The sequence below is a fragment of the Ciconia boyciana genome, chromosome 9 (genome assembly GCF_034638445.1).
Source record: "Ciconia boyciana chromosome 9, ASM3463844v1, whole genome shotgun sequence".
Lineage (NCBI taxonomy): Eukaryota > Metazoa > Chordata > Aves > Ciconiiformes > Ciconiidae > Ciconia > Ciconia boyciana.
The window spans coordinates 37,949,124-37,969,480 of record NC_132942.1 but is presented as its reverse complement, the minus strand read 5'-3'; the positions used below and the strand labels follow the sequence as shown (position 1 = coordinate 37,969,480).

The 20,357-nt window shown below is 38.6% G+C and overlaps 1 protein-coding gene across 7 annotated transcripts in view; it reads right to left on the bottom strand.

Annotated features, from left to right (window-relative positions):
- Positions 1 to 13,757, bottom strand: part of CDH8 (cadherin 8) — a 153,450-nt gene extending 139,693 nt beyond the window's left edge. For 5 of the 7 annotated variants that reach the window (XR_012044175.1, XM_072873261.1, XM_072873264.1 and 2 more), the window contains exons 1-2: positions 13,628 to 13,757; positions 13,113 to 13,439 (exon numbers count right to left, since the gene is read on the bottom strand). The gene's annotated coding sequence lies outside the window, so the exon portion shown is untranslated. The remainder of the gene's footprint in view (positions 1 to 13,112; positions 13,440 to 13,627) is intronic. The other 2 variants (XM_072873262.1, XM_072873263.1) reach the window with 2 other exon arrangements.
- Positions 13,758 to 20,357: the final 6,600 nt, after the last annotated feature.

Here is a 20,357-nt window from a genome sequence, read left to right as displayed (position 1 = left end):
TGTAAACCAGAGTAACAGACATCATCTTCAAACAATATCCAGGGTTAAATTCAAAACTGGGGGCATAAACTGAAAACCCAACTTGAGAGTCCTTTTCTGTAGCTGAGATTTCAGCTTTTATATACAAAATTATTTTTGACCCAGAAAGAGAGGCCCACCAGAAACAGAATAGTACGTTACATCTTTGCCCAAGAAAGCCTTAAAAAGAACCCAAGAGGGCCATGACTGACTTCCTTACTCTTCCAGTAGAAATTGGTATAGTTCTTTTTACTCACAGGACCAAATAATAATAAAGCACTTCTTTTCATAGTCAAGAAGCTTTTTGAAAACAATTCCTAATTAATCTACACAGGCTGCCTTCTAAAAGAGATGAAATAAATGAGATAAGACAATGTGATGCTCACAGAAACATTTTTGTTTGAAGAAAGAACAGGATATTTGTTTTTCAGACCACCACTCTGAATCCTTGGCAAGCATTAAGTCCATTTCAGTGCATCCCTCCTCAGTTCCTCCCCCAGACTTCCTGCCCGTTATCCTTCACTTACTCCAGTCAAATTTAGGTCCTATCCACTAGCACTAATGCATAGGATTCACTGAGACTGGACCGTCCTCACAGTAGCTCCCTATTCAGCAATACCTTAAGGCAAACAAGAGTCAAAAGCACACCAAAAATATTAGTAATGCACATACCATGTCATTAAACCTAACTCAGTGAAATAAACCCATGAAGAGTACAGTTACACAAGCTCAATGAACACAAAACTGCTTGATCCTCAAGTACCGACAGGAAAGTTAGGCATGTGTTAGGCAGTGCAGGGTAAAGAAAAAATCTGATGGGGCTTTTGCATATATCGGTGTACTGCAAAGGAATATGGTCAGTGTGTAATAGCAGAGCTGGATAAATTTCTCTGTAGTTCAACCTAGACTGCTGGAGCCTTTTGAGATTTATTTGAGAAACAGACTCTCATTTGGGATTCACTGCTCTATCAGTCAATCATGGCATTTACTTTGTGCAATGCATGGAGATTGTACTGAACCCAAATTTCTTTACCAAATTTGGAAATTACTTTTCTTCTCCATTCCTGGGAGCAGAACACCATGTATGTGGTTGGGAGATGATGGAAGGCATTATTAAATACTTGGCCCTGCAATTTTCATATTGGCTAGTATGAAAATCAAGAAATACCTGGTAGTTAAATTATAATCCCCTGGATTAGATGTGCAGGAGAAACTGATACGGCTACTGAATCAGGCTACTATAATGATACTAAAAAGCCACATGTAAAGGAAGATCTGGCAATCAGGGAAGACTAGCAGGTGAGGCACAGTAGCATTTTCCCTTCTTATATTATGCCAGGGTCTAAAGAAGTGGTGAGTACGGACTGACAGCAAAATTATTCCAGTGAAGCCAGAACTACCTTTTGCTAAGCAAGCAAAAGAGGACAAGCACATGGCCCTTAAAGAATGTATTTCCACCCTCATAAAGATTTTGTTGGTGTTGGTAAAAGTATAATTTTTGCTTTGAATTTCCACATATTGAAATGGCCCTGGGCTGTTTTCTTTAACAAAACTTCACTGTTCTTCTAAGTGGTTTCCCTGTATAGTGTATGATATATACAGCTATAGATACAACTCTAATCCAGCAAAGCTGTTTACAAACCAGCTTTAGTTCTTTATTCATCTCTGAGAGGGGAAAGTGATAAATATAAAGAATTTATTTAATGTAGCAAATAGATGAAAGAAAATGTGACACTATGTCAGGTAGCAGAGATTCAGATAACTGTCTTCTGTTTCAAAAACATAAGACTGTATTCATAACTTTGGTTCTCTGTGCACAACCTATAGAGAAATACAGATAAAGCTGAGTGGTTTGTTTTCCACTTACTGTACATGCTGATATAGTTTTAGAAAAATATTATTCTATTAACAGGAACATGCATCTTGGAGCACTACTCGTACAACTCTAGGCCACAGAGTGCAAAAGTTTTATACAAGTACAACACAAAAAGTGATCACAATGAAGTAGAATTTTATAACCTAACACTAGAACATAACCAGCATACCAACTTCAGAAAATAACGTTATATACATTGCAACCTCTTTTGGAACTAAAATCTTTGTAGGTTACTTGCATGAGTTAATTACCTGCATAAAGTTAGAGCCAAGTATGACAGTAGATAGTTATAGTAGATATACTAGCTGATGACAGTTCTCATTTTGTATATGAGTGGTGGAAAGCTTTACGATGACTAGCATCTCTGATGTAACTAATTTAGCTACAGTTATTTTAGAATCACCTTGTAGCTTTAAAAGGGGAACACTGGAATGCAGTAGATTTGTTAAAAAGATTAATAAAGTTAATGAAAGTACTTTAATATATAAACTTCTTATTGAAAAAGAAGCAAAGTAAGATCATAAAAAGCTTTAAAAAAATCAATTTATTTTTAGGTTTCAAACCACAGAATATCTATCTGGTCAAGTAAACCACTTTATTACAATGCTAGTGCATTGATTTACACCATGATCTTAGTTTCAAAGATTTTTAGAGCCACTATAGTGTTTCTTCATGTAAGAGACACGGAGCGTTTTCTTAAGAATTGCAACAAAGTTTTTTCTTTATTTCATTCTGCATTTACCTTATCATTCATAGTGATAATATGCAACAGCTAAGCCCTTTGACCTCACTATTTCATTACAGTGGATTTTATCAATTCCTAAACAACTGTTATTAAGGTAAAAAAATCTTGAAGTACTGGTTTATTTAAATAAGTTACACTAGAGATGCCCGACAAAAGTTGGTGATCTTTGCCTAAAGCAATTGTTTTTGGTAGAATTTTCAGGATCATTTATATCTTAAACATTAAATGACCCCTTCAGCACGCATTCAGAAGACTGATAACAAACTGCCACAACACGAGGAGGTAAATGATACATAAAGGCAATGAAGTTCTAATAAAAATATTTTAGATATCTTTATGCATAATGTTAACCTTTGATGCTAATTCAATATAAGCAAATCCGCATTACAATACAAGCAGCCTCAAATAATTAATGAGAGGCTTTAATTTACTGATTACCTAGAGAGCTCCAACTAGCACTGTGCGACAGCAGGCAGATAGCCTGTGCATTTTGCATGCTTCCTTTGGAGCCTCAGAATTCCATCTGAGCCACGTGGGCTTTCGTGTCCAGAAGAATGAATTTAATTTAATTTCTGCCAGAAATAAGGATCCTTATTCCTGCAAAACAGAGCTGTGGGTAATAGTTTTAATATAGGTTAGGAGAATAAAATAGGAAGGTGCATCAGGTGTCCTTGATAAAAATTTACATCTTGTGACTTCCTTTATCTGAAATTCATTAAGCAACAACGAGTTTCTCTTTACACTATCACAGGTTTCCCACAGCTCATGATCAGGTATTGTATTTCCCCATCAATAGGTCTGCAAACTTGGGATCCTTTTTCACAGCCTGGACACAGGTATAGGTATTTTGTACCTTTTAGTGCTTCCTTTGTTAACATCCAAGCAAATTCCCTGTTATTGTTCAAATTACTTTTTTTTTTTTTTACCTCTGACCATTTCTCTCTTTCCTGTTTTTTTGTTCCCACAGTAGCTAGAGTATCTTTTTGGGGGTTTTTTGGCTTCACACTGTTCTTCCTGTGCGTTAAGCTCTTTAGGTTTACTTTTACTACTGCAGGTATTGGCTGCACTACCACTTATGCTTCCTAGTCCCATTCTGCAAGGATTCAGAGTCCTTTTCCGTCAATAGCCACAACATGATGCAAAGCCTTCCCACCGTGGGAAACACAATTATCTTTCCTTCATTGATCCTCTTTTGGCAGCACAATAGAGCCTTCAGTTTTCAATAGTAAAAATATAAGGTCTTACTACTCCTTAGCACTCCAGTCTCACTTGTAGGAATAATTCTTACTCATAAGAGAACTGTGGTAAGGATTTTAATTTGCCATTAAAGCAGAACAAAACCAAAGTCCATGAAAATAGAACTATCAAGACACCATAACCAACAAATAATCATGCCATCCTTGCCTACGTAACTTTGCTACATAGTCATTCTGTTTCCAGTACATATCTATTATATTGTACCTGAACTTGATTTTAAATTACCTTGGATAAGGCAGCATTCTGACATTTCTGCTGCAAAGGAATGAGTACTTCTTGCCGTAAATAATAACTATTATTCTTCAGTGGATTACTCATTTGTGTAAAAATTACTTACACTCCCCAAAAACCTTAAAATTAAAAAGCAATTCTCCACCTTACTGTGAGATGAAGAGGGACTGAGGCTGTAATCAGACGTGCTACTATGGCATGTCTAAGCTAAGATCATGCTTACAGTGCTCACTGCAAAGTGCCACTTGCATGCCCTGGCTAGACTTTACTGCCTCTCTTATCTGCCAGCATAACTGTATGTGTAGTCACTCCCTAACCCAGTTCTGTCAAAATGATCTTGTTAACTTAAACGCTTTTAATAGTAAGGTGTTTTTTAAACCAAATCATTTTGACAGAGCTGGGCTAGGCCATTGCTTATGCTATTCTTCCACCAAGAGCAATTTTAATTTAAGAGGTTCTTGCCCTCCCCCCCCCGCCCCTGCAACATGCGAGCTGCATGTTTCCAATAATTCTTCTCCATTCACGTTCCTTTCTTCACTGCAGTTTACTATCCCTGCAGTTGTGCTATTTGCAAGGCAACACTGTAAGCCAGATCAGTGAAATGTGAGTTTAAAAAAAATTGCAACAAAACCCTGTTTCAAGAAGTCTTTTCCTTCAAGTTTATAACCCAGATCAGTGCACTGATCTAGTTTACAGCATGGCTGCACAAGCAGTTGCATCAGCACAACTAGAGAGCCCATAAACTACAGGACAACAATAGAAAGTTTTGAAAACAGCTGTGCTGCCAAAGAGCATATGAAGTTTGACTACATGCTTTAGAGAGCAGTCAGACAAATAGTTGAATCAACAAAACTGAGCGGAGGATAACTTCTGGAAAAGAGGAGAGAACAAAAAATTAGGGACAGTGAAACTACTTAAATAAAACTCTGATTGACTACTAGTATATAACCATGGCAATCTGATGCAGCTCTGTTCATTGATGCTGGCAGATTTTAGGGATGGAAACCTCTCCCACCACCTCAGCTGCAGCCAGGCAGCAGTCAGATGTGCTGTTCTGAGAACAGTCTCCATCAGGAGGGGAACTCCCAGTGATCCTGACCACGAGCGGCACACACCACCGCGCAGTGGAGAGGGGTTGAAAACGGCAGCAAGCCAGCAGCCAGATTCTGGGCCATGCATGTTCTAGGCATTGCCCCAAATCATAATTATACTTTGTAGCTGCTCTAAATTTTACCAACTAACAGTGATTTTAAGGGACTGTTATGTCACCTGGAGTTAACCGTAACATAGAAAAGCATTATCCACATGTCCTTTCCTTTGGCCAAGCACCTGAAATTTCAAAGGAAGGAAAGTGAGATGGGAAATATCATGCTAACTCTGCTATAGCAGCAGGGTGACATACACTTGAAGTATACTTTGAGCTGTCAGAGACATGCAGGAGAGGATCCTGCCAATACAAGTGCAAATCAATTGTCCGAGTTTATGTTGATATATTACGTTTGGCAATTTGCTTATGGCTGCTTGGAGAAGCAAAGGCAGTTATCTAAAGAATTACCTATTTCAGCAACAATGGTAACAGACAGTACCTCCCTCTCTCTTTTGGTCTTAGATGTTCTGTCCTACACACACACACACACAGAGTAATTCAGTGTGCAAAGATATGCCACTCAGTTTTTAAGCTTAGTCATGCATTGCTACTCTTTATAGTTAAAGACCTCTGAACACTTCTTTAGGTTATTAAGTGAGGTCTTAAGCTTGTGTCAAATGCTAAAGGACTGTTTTAAGCACGGCGTTCGTCAGCCTTTACATCAGACATATAGCTGATGGAATACATACACTTCCACTGAGGAAATATAGACATGCAGAAATACACATGCAAGTACAGAAATGCAACAGTTTCTTCAGTATTTAGACCTTTAATATTTATTGGGGGATTTATTCCTCTATCTGTAAGATTATTATTAGCAAAAGCAGGTTACTTCAGTTTTAGGGCTCTCTTTCAGAGGCAGAGGGAAGGAAGGGTTAGAAAAGCTTTACTAAGATACATTCTTCTTCCTTAGTTTCCTTACTCTTTTGCTTTAACTAGGAAACACCGTGACTGGTGTTCTGAAGTAGATATCAGGATATAGGTCATTACACAACTTGACTAATGCTTTGGGATAAAGAGAAAATGATACGTACATCACATTGTTACAATATATTACTTTGATTAAAGAAGATATATGTCAACTTGTCCGTTATCCCGTGATTGCTTAACATGATACTTTATCATATCTACAAACTCTATTTTATGTTAGTGACTACCTACACCTTTTTTATACTTTTTAGCAAATATTTACTTTCAGGAAATCTTAAAAAAAAAAAAAAACCCACACACAAAAAAAACCACCAAAAAAACCCCCACCAAACCCAAAAGCATATGCTGGCCCTGTGATGTCATGCTTATTGTTTAATTTCTATTGGAATCAAGATGATTTCTTATTGGGGATATTTTTGTTACTCTTCGATAATAAAATCAACATGGGCCAACTTTGAAGATGTCAAGGCTCTGATACTTCGTATAGAAAGCTGTCAGTCTTTCCAGAAGCGTTCACTACTTTACAGATCTAGAATGCATTTAAAAAAACCACTAAGTGTGTTGTTAGCACTTCCAAACTATTTTTTCTACTTTATTATTACTTGCATTGTGTAGTGCTCAGGAATTCCAGTCATGAATCCAACTGTGCTAGACGCTGTACAGATACAGGACGAAGAAGCACTATGTGCTCCACAGTTTGCAATTGAAGTAATATGACTTGTTTGATTGCATTTCCTCTCAAATGAAATGAGTATCTACAACATTTTAGGGTTGGGGTTTGTTGTTGTTGTGGATTTTTTTGGTGTTTTTTTTCTTTTTCATGCCAGCTGATACCAAAAGGATAGGCATCAAAATGCCAATATAGCTATTTTAGATCTACCATAGAACAAAAGGTATTTGCAAACTTCCCTTTCAACCTCTTATACTTAGAAAAGAAAAAAGATTTGTTTTCAGGTTTACGGGAGTCAGATACTCCACCGGTGTGTGTCAAACCATCACTTCATCTCATGCCATTGTGCTGAGAAGCTCATGATGTAGGCTCAAACGGAGATGGAAGAAAGTCAAAATCTGTTTGAACAACCAAGGTGGTCCAGAAACTTAAACATGACAAAAATAGTTGCATCTGTATTGTTTTCATTCTATAGTAAGAGGAAGAAATGAACTGAAGTCATTTTTATTCACTACAGTCCACTGATTAAAGCGATTTTCCTTTGACTAAAATAGAACTGCATTACATACAGATTTAATAGCTTCAGCTCATGCCAACCTCATCTCTCAAACCGATGCTCATTTTTACGAGGGTGTATTACATAATTTGAAGACCTATATCACTTTTAAAGGAGAGAGGGGAAAAAAGGCAAATTGTGCACAACATGAAGAGAGCTCATAAAAAGGCAAACAGATTGGCCTGTGACTGAGAATTAGGTGTTAACCATGCTCTGCCTAGGGCATCGTTTATCATGAGAGTTTCAGCAGCTGGGATGTGCTTATCCTGTACTTGCTGAAAAATGTTTAAATATTAATGGAGGACATAAATATCTTGCTTTCTGGGCTTCTTTTTCTGTCTTTTTCTGATATACAACAGAGCTTTCATTTTCATTGGTTTTCTTTAAAGAATATTAGGTATTCTCTACATAACTAAACAAAACATAATAATTAAGGAAAAACTCACAAGTTTTCCTGACATGTATTCTGATTAAATAAGAATATAAAATTATGACTGGTCATCATGACTTAGTAAAAGCTATATAAACTTTCCAGCCATATGCATAAATGTGTGTGTACATAAAAAAATCTTTAAAAAGGAAAAATGTGAACATAACCGGACTTTTCTAACTATATACAGTCCTGCTGCAGTAAACCTACTCAAATCTTTTTTTCTGAAATATATGAAATTAGAAAGTAAGGTCTTTAATTTTGCATCATTGAATTTGATGGCAGTTTTGCCATCAACTTAAATGAGTTTTTTGGAAAGAATTAGGGTCCTCCAACATGAAACTTACTTCTTTTGTAGTTGACAGGTTGAGGTTTTTGTTTTGGTGGGGTTTTTTCATTTATTTGTTTGTTTGTTTTAATCTAACTTTTGGAAAGGCACAAAAAATAAAGCCCACGGACTAGAATACAGAACTCAGTCTAAACTTCAGTGACATTAAGAATTAAGCTCTTATGATCTGTTACTTAAAAGGCAATCATAGCTGTTACATTTAATCCATAAGAAAAGTTCACATCTGAAGTGTTGCTCAATTGCAAAACCCAACTAATGAATGGCACTACCTCTGAAAGCATACAGTCCTTTTGCATTAGTATTTAGGGGCTTCAATATAATGAATTTTTTATATATATATAAAACCCCATAAAAATACAAAATACACACATGTATATGATTATGACAATCAGGGACTGCAAAGGAAACGGATTTAAATGGTTATCTGAGTTCCTCAAATTAGGCTGAGCATTGCTTCCCAGGATTAAGCTACTTTGACCGAATGTACACGAAATTAGAAAGTTGAAACTGTGAACTAATGACTGCCAAGACTGACTGCTTTCATAATGTTTTGAACTCCCACATCCAGTTGCAAAAACCTGAGCAGGACATACTGAGAAACACCTTTCTGAACTTGTCTACAACTTAGGCATCGCAGGGTATAGTAGACACTTCTCACGGAAGGTTTCACTTATTCAGATCTAGGACTGGTTGACATTACTAATTTCAAATCCAAGCCAAGGTGCTGATCATTCTCAATTTCAAATGATTTTCACAAGACACATCATGCTCAACACCTTGGAAAATCAGTTCTATGAGTATTATCATTGTAACTCATGGATAAAGGCTACTCTCATGACTAAGACAGGTTGAAATCACTCTCTTGCCTGGAGTCAGATGCTTTAAACTCTATCTGTTGGTACTGAACTGGTTCAGAAGTCATCGTTCCTTTTCAGCTTGCACTTACCATTTCAGATATCATCAGTACCCAACGTTTTTTGGGAACAAAATTTTATTAATATAGTTGAAATGTCACTGTGTTGATGTTCTTTACTTGGTTGACAAAATGAGAAACGTGCTGAACAGATTCTAGAACAAAGGGGTCTATCTGAGTGGGGAAAAAAAAATATATATACACACATTTGAAATCTCAGACTGAATTGGACTTTATTTTGTTCTATTTCTATCTACTGCTCAAATAGTTATGTTCAGAAAGCTATGAAGTGAGCCACCTTTTCTATGGCAACAACACTAAGAAAAATGTTGAGTTTCCATCATCTAAATTAATTCTATTGATGTGATCTTATGGTAGCGATGATGCTTAAATTGTTCCAAGCTCAAAATGCCTTAGCATTTCCCTCCCACTGAAAGATTTTAGTTTGTATTATCTTAAACTCATAGTTGAAGGACTCTGATGATGCAACTACAGTGTATACTGTAAGCACACAATTGTCAGTATTAATAGTACATCTAAAAGGTCAGGCTCTAATGATATAAAAATGGAAAATAGAATAGAAAAGGAATACTGCTAAGATACACAATATCTTATGGTTATTGGATATGCTATAAAAATACCTATTTATACTATGTGCCATAAGCAGTTGCTTTCTGTTGCAGAGTATGCATAATCATCACTTAGAGATATGCAGCACCAAGAGCTTAAAGTACACGTTCACATCTCCTTCTTGCTCATAAATTTAGAGGTCGGTATTTTTTCCCCTTGAAAGTCTCTCAATTTTTGGAAATGGAATTATGTGTATGTATCAGGGGTCAAGTGGGTGCGTTCCAGGCCCCTAGTTTCAATAAATGGCTGAAAAAGTCCCAGCTAAAGTCTGTAGGGCACTTAGGTCTTCTGAAATGAAGATTTAAAAGGTGAAATCTACCACTGTGTGAGAAGAAATAGAAAGAAAATTCAGGAAGTACTTCAAGGGGTAATAGACCTAAATCTACATCCATGGCTGATCGTGTATTCTTTCTTGTAACAGTTCTATATCCTGAAGAAGGGAGTACAAGTATATTTTTTCTAGAGAAGACGATGCAGCATATGTTAACAGTGATACAAATGAAGTGTCCAGGGATCAATTAATTTATTCGGTGAAGGTGCAATATTATTGGAAAAATTTTGAAGATTAAAAATTACAAAGAAAGTGAATTTAAATCTGATTGTGGGACTACTTCCCCCTTTACAACTCTGTTTTAAACTTCAGGAGCAGGAGCTGATGGCAATGACTAAAGTATCTTGAAAAAGCACTGAGTGACTTTGTCTAAGGAAGATGCTACTTCATCTCACAGAGATGAAAACTTTTTTTTTTTTTTGGTAAATCAAAGGTGTAAAAGGAGCAGATGTTCTATACAGGGATACTTCTTATTAAAACCAGTCGTGTTTGTTAAGTAGGCATATGTACTTCTTACTGATTTTTTAATATTGAAGAAAATGTCCAAAGTTAGTTTCTTAGCTAGCAGCCTGCTCAGTTAACAAATTGCTCACCTGTATAACTTAACAACCAACTTTCATGAAATAGTTCAATCTCTGAGGACACTGAAGGCCCTCAGCTTACAACAAGGCATGGAAATCAAAGTTCTTTATAGCCAGGATGCAAGTTTTAAAAAAAAGAAGTGAGAGTTAATAAATAGCAAGCCTAGGAGGAAGCTAGCAGAAAGCTGTGCTCATTCTGCATGCAGTAAGGTAGAACAATAAGACTGAATGGATGAAAACCTTAGACTAGAATATCACATCATAATCACTTCCCTTCCTAGGGTTTTTCTGTTGCAAACATTCATACAATTAGGCTGAGAGGTGACACTACAGAGAGCTTTTAGGTTTTGATGTTATCACATTTTATGGGTGTGAAATTTGATAATTTCACAGGTATGCAAAATACTAACTTCTTCTCACTGCTTCATCATTTTATTTAAGACAGGTAAAAGGTATGCTAGGGTAATTTTTCAGTCTTCTGAATGTATTTATTATTTACTTATATTTACTGAGAAGCCTATTGTGAAGTCTCTTCTTGTTCTTAACAGTCTGGTATTGAACGTAGAGGGGGAACATCATTCATACAAAAGTACTGCATATTGCTCTTTATCCTTATTGCAGAGAAACTCTTGAAGAATTTCCAAAAGAGGATGAATGAAGTTAAGAGGATTCTTTATCTATAGCTTCAGTAGTTATCAGCTCTATTATTTAATTGAAACTGAGTTGAGCAGCTGTTAGCTTCCCTTCTATTAAGCACTAATGTGGTAGATTTGAAACAATAAACAGTTAACGTTATTTGATTTCTTACAATCAGCACCCCCCAAAAAACATCTGGCTGTGATACCCAGAGACACAAATGGTGAGCCATTTATGCGATCAAGTTGGCTGTTTAGAAGTATCAGCCTTTATGGAAGTTGTACGAGTATTTATTCCTACTTTCAGAGGAAAGAAAGATAGAATTGTTTGCATGAAACACAGCGTGTGTGTTTGTGCCTGTCTGAAAGAGAGGAAGCGGGAGGGAGAAGTGAGGGTATAGAGTTTGATACCTGTTGGCAACACAAGCAGGTTTGTGTAATGCCGTTATGTGCCAGGTTGGATTGATTCCACTCTGTTTAGTCTGGTACTAAACGCAAATTGTTTGAATTGAGACAGATTCAAGACATGACTGAACAGCAGTGAACCACGAAGGAATTCCTGCCTATGTTAAATGGTGTCACCTTCATGGCGGTAGGCAGTATCTAAATAAGGATTTGAATTAATCTCTTCCATAATATCCACATAGAAACTGTCATAGGCTTTCTGTGCTGAAGCTTTGCAGTGCCTCCCAGGCTCCCCAGCCAAGCACCGTACACAGGTCTGATACTGTCTAGCAGGGATGCTGTCTGACAGCTCGGGGCTCCCGATTGGGATGCTGCTACCCAGCAGATATTGTAGCCAAGCAGAATGTAAGGACGTGTTACTCCTCTGTCTTCCTCAAAGAAAAGATGAAGCATTTAGTGGAACAGCCAGCTTCAGGGGTCGACAGACTCCCACATTTCTTCTCTGGGAGCCTTAGCAGTGATGCAACTAACAAGCAACTGGAGCTAAGGGGGGCTTTCTCCCTCTCTGAAGTTTCAGCTGGGTGCATTATCTATTTAGTCGACCAAAGAAAGGGAAGGAAAACAACTTGTGGGACAGGGATGACTCCTGGCTAGTTATGGCTAAAGATTCATTCCCATCTCAGCTTTTAAGAGGAAGAGCAGTATTTCTGGGATGCTTTCCCTTCTGAAAGTAGAAAAGGAAGCTATCATACCATTCCTATTTATTTATTTATCTAGGGGGTGCAAAGCTTTGGGGGGAGGGAAGGTGGTGATAAATCAGGGGGATTTCCCCCCCTCATGGTTCTTCCAGCCTCCTCCTCCCTCATTTACATATCTGGCTTGTGGGTGATTTTTATTCTCAGCACGAAAACTGCAATCTATTTCAATGCATGAATGCAGCCCTGCATCTATTCAACACAGTGAAATAGCCCAGAGATTTATTGTACTAAATAAGAAAACAAGGAGAAGAAACGGGTTGTCCAGCCTTGGAAGCAACCCTCTGTGATCCAAAGTCCTCCTGATCATTTAAGGGAGGGGGGGGGGAGAAGAAGGGAGGGAAGGAAAAAAAAAAAAACCCACCCCAAAAAACAAAACAGGAGAAATAGCCACACCACCACCACCACTCCTCCTCCCAAGGGAATAAAAAAAATCCTACCTAGCATCCCATAACATTTTCATTACCAGGAATTTCAAAACATCCGACTTAATAAGCTACTACAGTTCAGCCTAATACCGTACCTATTAACGAGAAAGGCACTTGCACAGTGCGCCTGGCAAGAACACAGACAGACGCTAAGTCAAAAAAGAAATCTACGGACAGACAGCCCTCTGCCAGCGAGACATAAATAATATTAAAATGAATACTCACTCTTTCAAGGACCGAGGAAACCGCTTGCTGACAGCCACTTCACGCACGGATTGAAAGGGTGAGGTAAAAAAAACATTAGCCAGTCCCTGTGAACAGGCAGGATTCTTCAGATTTTCTTTTCATGCTTTTTGAGGCTGCTGATGCTGGAGGAGATGCTGGTTACCTAGCTTCTCGGGTTTCTGTGCCTGCATGCTAAAGTGCAGTTACTAATTTCTCCCTTTGCACAAGCCAGCGGCAGCAGCACGTCTCCAGGAAAGCAGGGATATTCCAAATAAATCCACTAATTCCGGGTCTGAGCGCTCCAACGTGCCTGCCTGCCAAATGTAACTGTGAAGTGATGTGGAAAAGTGAGCTGGGAGCCTCCCCTGACAGCTCTTATTGGGCTGATCTCGGAGGCAGGTCTAGCGCTTGGAAATTCATGTAAGCAGTTTTGGGTGGTGGTTTTTCCCCCTCCCTCTCCTTCGCACCCCCCCACCCCGCCTTTAACCCGGTAAGCACACAACTTTTCCACAAACCGTGGAGCCACTCGTTCCCCGGAGCCGTGGCAGGCGCCCGCACCGCCAACTCCGAGCCGGGGCATTTCCCTCGGGCCGGGCGGGAAGGGCGCGGGGGCGGGCGCCGAGGCGGCACCCGCCGAGGGAGAGGGGAGGCTGGGCTCTGAGCCGCAGGGCCACCGGGGAGGCGCCCGCCGGGGCCGGGGCGGCGGAGCAGCACGGCGGGGCCGGGACGTGCCGGCGCGCCGGGAGACGGGCGGGAGGAAGAGCGGCGGCAAAGCGCCGCGGGGGCAGAGGGCGCGGGAGGCGGCGGGCGCGAAGGAGCCCCTCGTCCTCTGAGGCGCTGCCCGCCACGAAGGGGAGGCCGGGGCCGCCGGGAGGTGGGCAGCGGCCGGGTTGCGGGCACAGCGGGTCGGGATCGGGGGACGCGGCGCGGAGAGGGCGGCGGGCCGCGGGAGGAGGCAGGACCCCGGAGAGGGCTGCGGAGGGGTGAGGAGCGGGCGGGAGGGGCAGGAGGCAGTTGTTCATCTCCTTGACAGACGCTCCGGGGACAGGGAGGGCAGCCCTTAAAAATCCTTTTTCAAGCAAACCCCAAAGAACGGCAGGCATTTAAATCTTCTCCTGTACTGTTTTAAAGCCAAGGGTGGCAATCAAATTATAAGCAGGAGCCTGAACCAGCCTAAACGCAGAACAGAGCCAAGACCTCCACACAGCAAGAGATGGCTGAAGGGCAACCGCAATACAGTAAGTTGTTGACCATTGCCCAGTTTCCACATCCTCTTTGTGACTGCGGGTATCCTGCACGGTCCCAGCTTGTGGAGTGCTGGAAAGAGGCTAAAGGACCCTAAGCATTGAGTATCATCCACTGCCTTTGAGTTTAAAGAGCTGAAGGTCGCTCGTACCTTCTGAGGGCTCAGCACGGGTCCAGGCAGGGCCGACAGCAAAGCACCCCTGCAGAGGGCTAAGGAACACCACGGCCAGCGCCACGTGGGAGGTCAAAGCAACCCCTTTGCCCACCTTCTTTATCAACTGAGTTTATGAGTTTTCTTCCTTTGTATGCTGCATGTATTACCTATTAGCAGATTAAATGTATTATATTTAATAATTACATATATCTTACCTCTAAATGTTACCACCACCTATATTTCCCCCCCTGAGTTTAATGTTTACCGAGAGAGAAGAGGTCAGTATTGTACTAGAAGCACAAGGTATAGACATGGTCAGGTACAGATGATGACTCTTAAAATGGAGGACTGATTCAACACTTAACTAGTACTGTTGTGGAAGCTTAAGTGCACTCAGTTCCATCCTCTTTCTCTAACTTTCCTTGACCAATATTATGTCATGTTTAAGATGAGCATTCACTGTGATTCTGTCTTAAAGGTGGTTCATTGCTCAAGTTTATTTTTAAATGGCTGGTCATCTTAAAGTCATTCATATAATCTGAAAACCTTTTAACCTTAAGCAAAAAATAAGATGACGACATTGTTGAAGATCTATCTAGGATTACAGAAAGTGGACCCTAATATTCCTCTATGTAGTAAGAATACCACATAATTTAGTTTCATGATAGTTAATCTTATTTTTCATGCTGACACTATGTGTGTGTGTGTGCATGCAAGACTGAACGAGAGAAAGGGAGACCTGCATTTGGAGCTCCTATATGCTTCACTTTAACTAAATGCAAGTTACTGCAGATAACAGGTGCACTTCTTCTTGCACAAATATTCATTCTGAAAAGTCTCAAGCTCATCAGAATGTAGCAAAATGTACCCATAATTTGATACTTTTCAAGGGCAATAAAGAAACATCTAACTATTTCTTTGCTTCTCTCAGCCCAAATGTTTACTGTCCAAGCTGTGAGCCTGGGATGATTCCTTGGAGAAGGATGGATATAAAATACACAATACTTACTTGAAGCAGGCAGAGAGCCTTGAGAGAAATACAAAACACTTTGCAGTGCAATAGATAACATCAGAAGTGTGGCTTCCCTTTACCTGGCGTTCCATTGAGGCAAAGGGTATTTTTCTCCCCCATCCCTCCACCAACTGAACACCACAGTAAGAATATAGATGCTGTCACAAAGAAACATGAGGACGTTTAGCCTGTCTTTACTCCTGGTAATTGATGACAGTTTTCAAACTTTTTTTTTTTAAGGGTTCAGTAAGAGTAGTTGCACACCTTGTTTTCATTTCTATTAAAAATACCTGATGGAAGCAACCAAGAATAAAAATTCTCACTAATAAGAATGGGTTAGATCCCTTGTTGTCTGTGCTTTAAACAGGTAGTACAGTTGTGTGTGGGAAGAAAGCTAATGGTAGAGGTTGTACCTCCAAGTACAGCTTAAAAGTTTAGTTTTTGTTTTGATTTCAACCTTTGGCTTTTGCCATTTGTTCTATGTGACCTTTCTTGCAGTTGGAAATTACTGGGGCAAATGCTATGCTCTTTCATCCTCAAGTTGTTGTAGGAGAGGGTGGTAAGTATCTTGTTAAAATGGATTATGTCATCCATGGATTCCTCTGCTGGAAAGCCTTCAGATGGAGTAAGTCTTGACAGGAAGCGTATGGATTCATATTTAATTTAAAAATAATCTTGGAATAGCAAAGGAACATTTACAACTTTCTGCATCCTATCCAAATTAAATGATTTAATGATATTTATCATAGTGAGAGAAATATACACACACACACACTATATCACACAGCACTGATGAGTATGCCGGCTAAAATTATTTCCTCTTAAATATCTTAAATACCTATTACAAGGAAGATACTTCCTCTGTCTCCTAAATTGTCATTTCATTTTTTTTAAGCAAAAAAGCAACTCTGACTCCAATTTTTTAAGTTTGATTACTGTAGTGAAGAAAAAAAAAATCTGCAAAATATATGTGACTGAATGCATCCTGGATCAAACTGGAATTCAATTTTTAATATGAAATCTTTGTACCAGAAAAAAAAAAAGTGTGTGTGGGGGGGTTGTTTTGGGTTTTTTGGTTTTTTTTTTTTTTTTTTTTTTTGGGGGGGGGGTTGGTCTTTCCTCTGTTTTTCTGTTTTGTTTTTTTGTTTGTTTGGGATTTTTTTTTATTTGGTTTTTATTTGTTTTGGGGTTTGGGTTTTTTTTTTTGGGGGGGGGGGGGCATTGACTGATTGTGACTGATAAGGGGGTAAAAAATTAACCTCTGTTTGGAAGAGAACCTGGATATTTTCTTCCATATTACTTTGCTTTTATGAGTAAGAAGGATTAAAAGCCCAATGTGACTTCTCATTCATATACAGACAGGAAATACCTATCTGTCGTCTAAAAACGTGTGGCACAATGGAATACAAGCATCTTTTCACCCTTTTATATTTTTGTGAAAATAGTTGTTGATTATCATATAATTCTTTTTTCCTCAGCATTGCAAAGCAGTGCAATAAACCGTTTTCTGAAGACAGATAATTCAGACCTTACTGCTTAAAAATATTCAATAGAAGTGACTTGAAATGAGCTCTTAAGGGGCAACTCAATCACAACACAGCCTTACAAGGGCTGCTGCTGATGTAAATGTTCAGCGTCATCACATTTAAATAACAATGCAAAAGTCAGGAACTTGAAAGGGGTGGGGAGGAGAGTGAAGGGAAGCATGCCTGGAAAAGAAACTACTGTGTTCATTCCTCATATTCAGACTTTATTCCACCAGATCACCTAGAAATGAGATATTTCTCTTAAAGTATCAGTAGCCTATTTCAGTTTTTAATACACAATATAGGGCCTGATCCAAAATTACCTGAGGTTAATGAGTCCAGTGTGAATTACTTGATTAAGATAAATTACTTTACTGCAAGCAACTTTTTGCTTACAGGGATTACCACTAGCATGCCACTTCAAAGTAATATTAATAACATAAAATTAATAACTGATCTGAGAGTTATTAAAGCAGGCTTACAGAATAGTGGCGTATCCTACCATTTTTCTATTAAAGCTTTAAATAAACTCAATGCTGTTTTCTCAGGCAATATCCAAATGCTCTACACCAAGTTTGTACCTTTTGCTCAAGTTATGTGAGGGGTTATTCCTAAATTTAATTTGCTTCGAAAGGCTAGAATTCATATTCCATAAACTAAGAAACAAGATAAGCCCAGAATGTTTCTGAATAAAATATGCACTTTTATCACTTCACTATGCCAGTACAGAGACATAATTACCTTTAGAACATAGGTTCTTATCACTGTCTTGCAACCTTTAAAACCTGCTTGTATACAGTTATCACAAGTTGGTTATCATGAAAAATAATGATCCCCTGTGTTTGGGAAGTCACTGAAGACATGGAACTTGAAAAAGTTACATTATGTAATGCTTACAACTGATACTATAGATTAAAACAAAGGAAATGATACAAATGGCCCATGAGATGAAGGTATATGGTTTGGAGTAGGTTGGTGTTGTTTTTTTTTTTTGTACTGACAGAAATTCATTGTTTCATTTTAACAGGGAAAGCTAGAAACACTGAGAAACTCATGTGAGGAATTTGCAAAGGAATGCCAGGTCTCTATAGAGATCAAAAATGGTTAAAATTCAATATCCAACACTGGAAAAGAAAGCTTGAAAAACCCCACCAAAGAAAGAACAGACCATAAAGCAGCAGCATCCATAAGTGACAAAAATGATTCTCAATCACCTCAAAATACCTCCTTTCCAGTCTGGCCTTCTGTCAAAGGCATCTAATCAAAGTCCATTCCCTTGTTACTTGATACATAGGAAGAAACAAATGGATTGATTTTGACTAAGTTACTTTCTCTTGATTGGACAAACACATTCTTATAACCATGCAAATTCCATTTCCAGCCCATAGACTGTCAAAGAGAAACAAAGGGTTAACCCAACAGCAGCACTGGGGCTTTTGGGCCCTTAGCAAATCCTTTTCCCATCCCAAAATTACTCCATTTAGTAAAATAAAACATAACTAGTTCTGGGCCCACTTCAACTGTCTAGAGATTTTAAAATATAAAAAACCCAACTACTAATTTGTGTACCATATGCACCAATGATATTATGGAATGCATAAAAATAAAAACACATTATCAAGTTTTATTATTCCTTGGGTACTGTTTGCAATTTTGATTAGTTGCTGTCAGGTTGACTATTAGAAAAACAAATATTTCTTTTGTACATCTAACACTAAGATAAAGACAAAAGAAAATTCTATCAAGCAAGGCAATCAACCATTTTTTTTGTACATTAATGTTCTGGATACAATTTGGAAAGTTAATCTTTTGCTTTTAGTTTTCAATATGCTTTGTGAATATAGGTAACTGGATCGGTTTCAGTAGCTGTGCAAATATTTTTTGCTCTACCTCAAGTGCCCTCTAGTGTGCAGTAACTAAGAAGGTTAAAATTTTTTTTTCTTTTTCTTAACAGCCACTCTTCTAAATCCCAAAGTAATGTGTAACACTGCTTTTCTTCTCAGAGGAAAGAGAAATTCAATGTTCACTGCATTAATTGTGTGGGTATAAACGAATTATCTCCTCTATGTAAAATCAAATCACCCCCTTTGCTGTCAAGTTTTTATTCTCAGACGTGTTAGTTAAATAAAGCCCAGTAATTCTTCCGGACATTGTGCAAATGTTGTTGAGATACAAACGGTTATCAGTGTTATCGGAATCAAAACAACAGTCTTCTCTATCTGCAAAAGGAAATTAACATATTCATCAGCAAAACATGACCCTAGAACAAGATTTAACAACAAAACCTCTAATTATGCTTCTAGAATTTTGTTGTTTGGTTTGTTTTTTATTTAATGTATTTTTTAAAGTGCTGGACACCACTGATAATGCTAGCTTTGAAAGTTATTTGTAGCTATTCTAGGCAAACAAAAGTACCCTCTAAAAATACACATTAATTTGTGAAAAAAGGAAGTACTTTATATAGACACATATAACCCATTCTTTATCAGCAAGTGATTGAATAAGGCCATAATGAAAGTACTTTTTGTCACCAGTTTAGAAAATAAGTAATTCTACATGAATATACATAAAAAAATTACTGAGGCACACATGTAACAAGGTCTGTGTGTTCTCATCTGTCCTTAACAGCAGGATTAATCTGTCCTTCTGTTACACTGATGTGCTTGGTCAAAATTTTGACATTCGTTGGCTGGACAAGTTGTGTCATGTCTGTCAGTGATGGGAAGTTTTGTACAATGCTGCTTTTTGGCTGCAGGAGGCAATGCACGCAGCCAAGCAGTTGTAGCTGTTTAACTGCCACAACAGCAGGACAGGAGAAGGCTGCCCTGACAACAGATACAGAAGAAAGGGAGGACAGGCAAAGGGAGGCTGTTGAGAGGTAATAGTCTGGAGAGGTAAAATTACCAGGTGCCGCTCCGAGAACAAAGAATGAGAAATATCAGTAAATGTACCTGCAAGAGGTAGTAGTTTAACTTATTTAATCATATTTCTAAGAGACTCCCCTGTATTTAAAAAGCAGACTTAACAGGTACCTACCTGACTTTCTCCACTGCACAAACGAGTTAATTTTGAGGGGAACCATTGAAGACTGTTTCCCATTCCTCATTTCATTGTGGTCTGACTTCAGAGCCAAGTGTTCACTTTCAAGCAGGATTTACCATAAAATTCCATGATAATAGCAAGCTTAAGCATACTCTAAATAAAACAGATTTTTAATGGACTTCTAACTGAGAGCTGATATAAGAGGGATGGGTGGATCCCAGGAGAGATGAAATGCTTGCATATACTAGGGATATGCTACCAGGTGA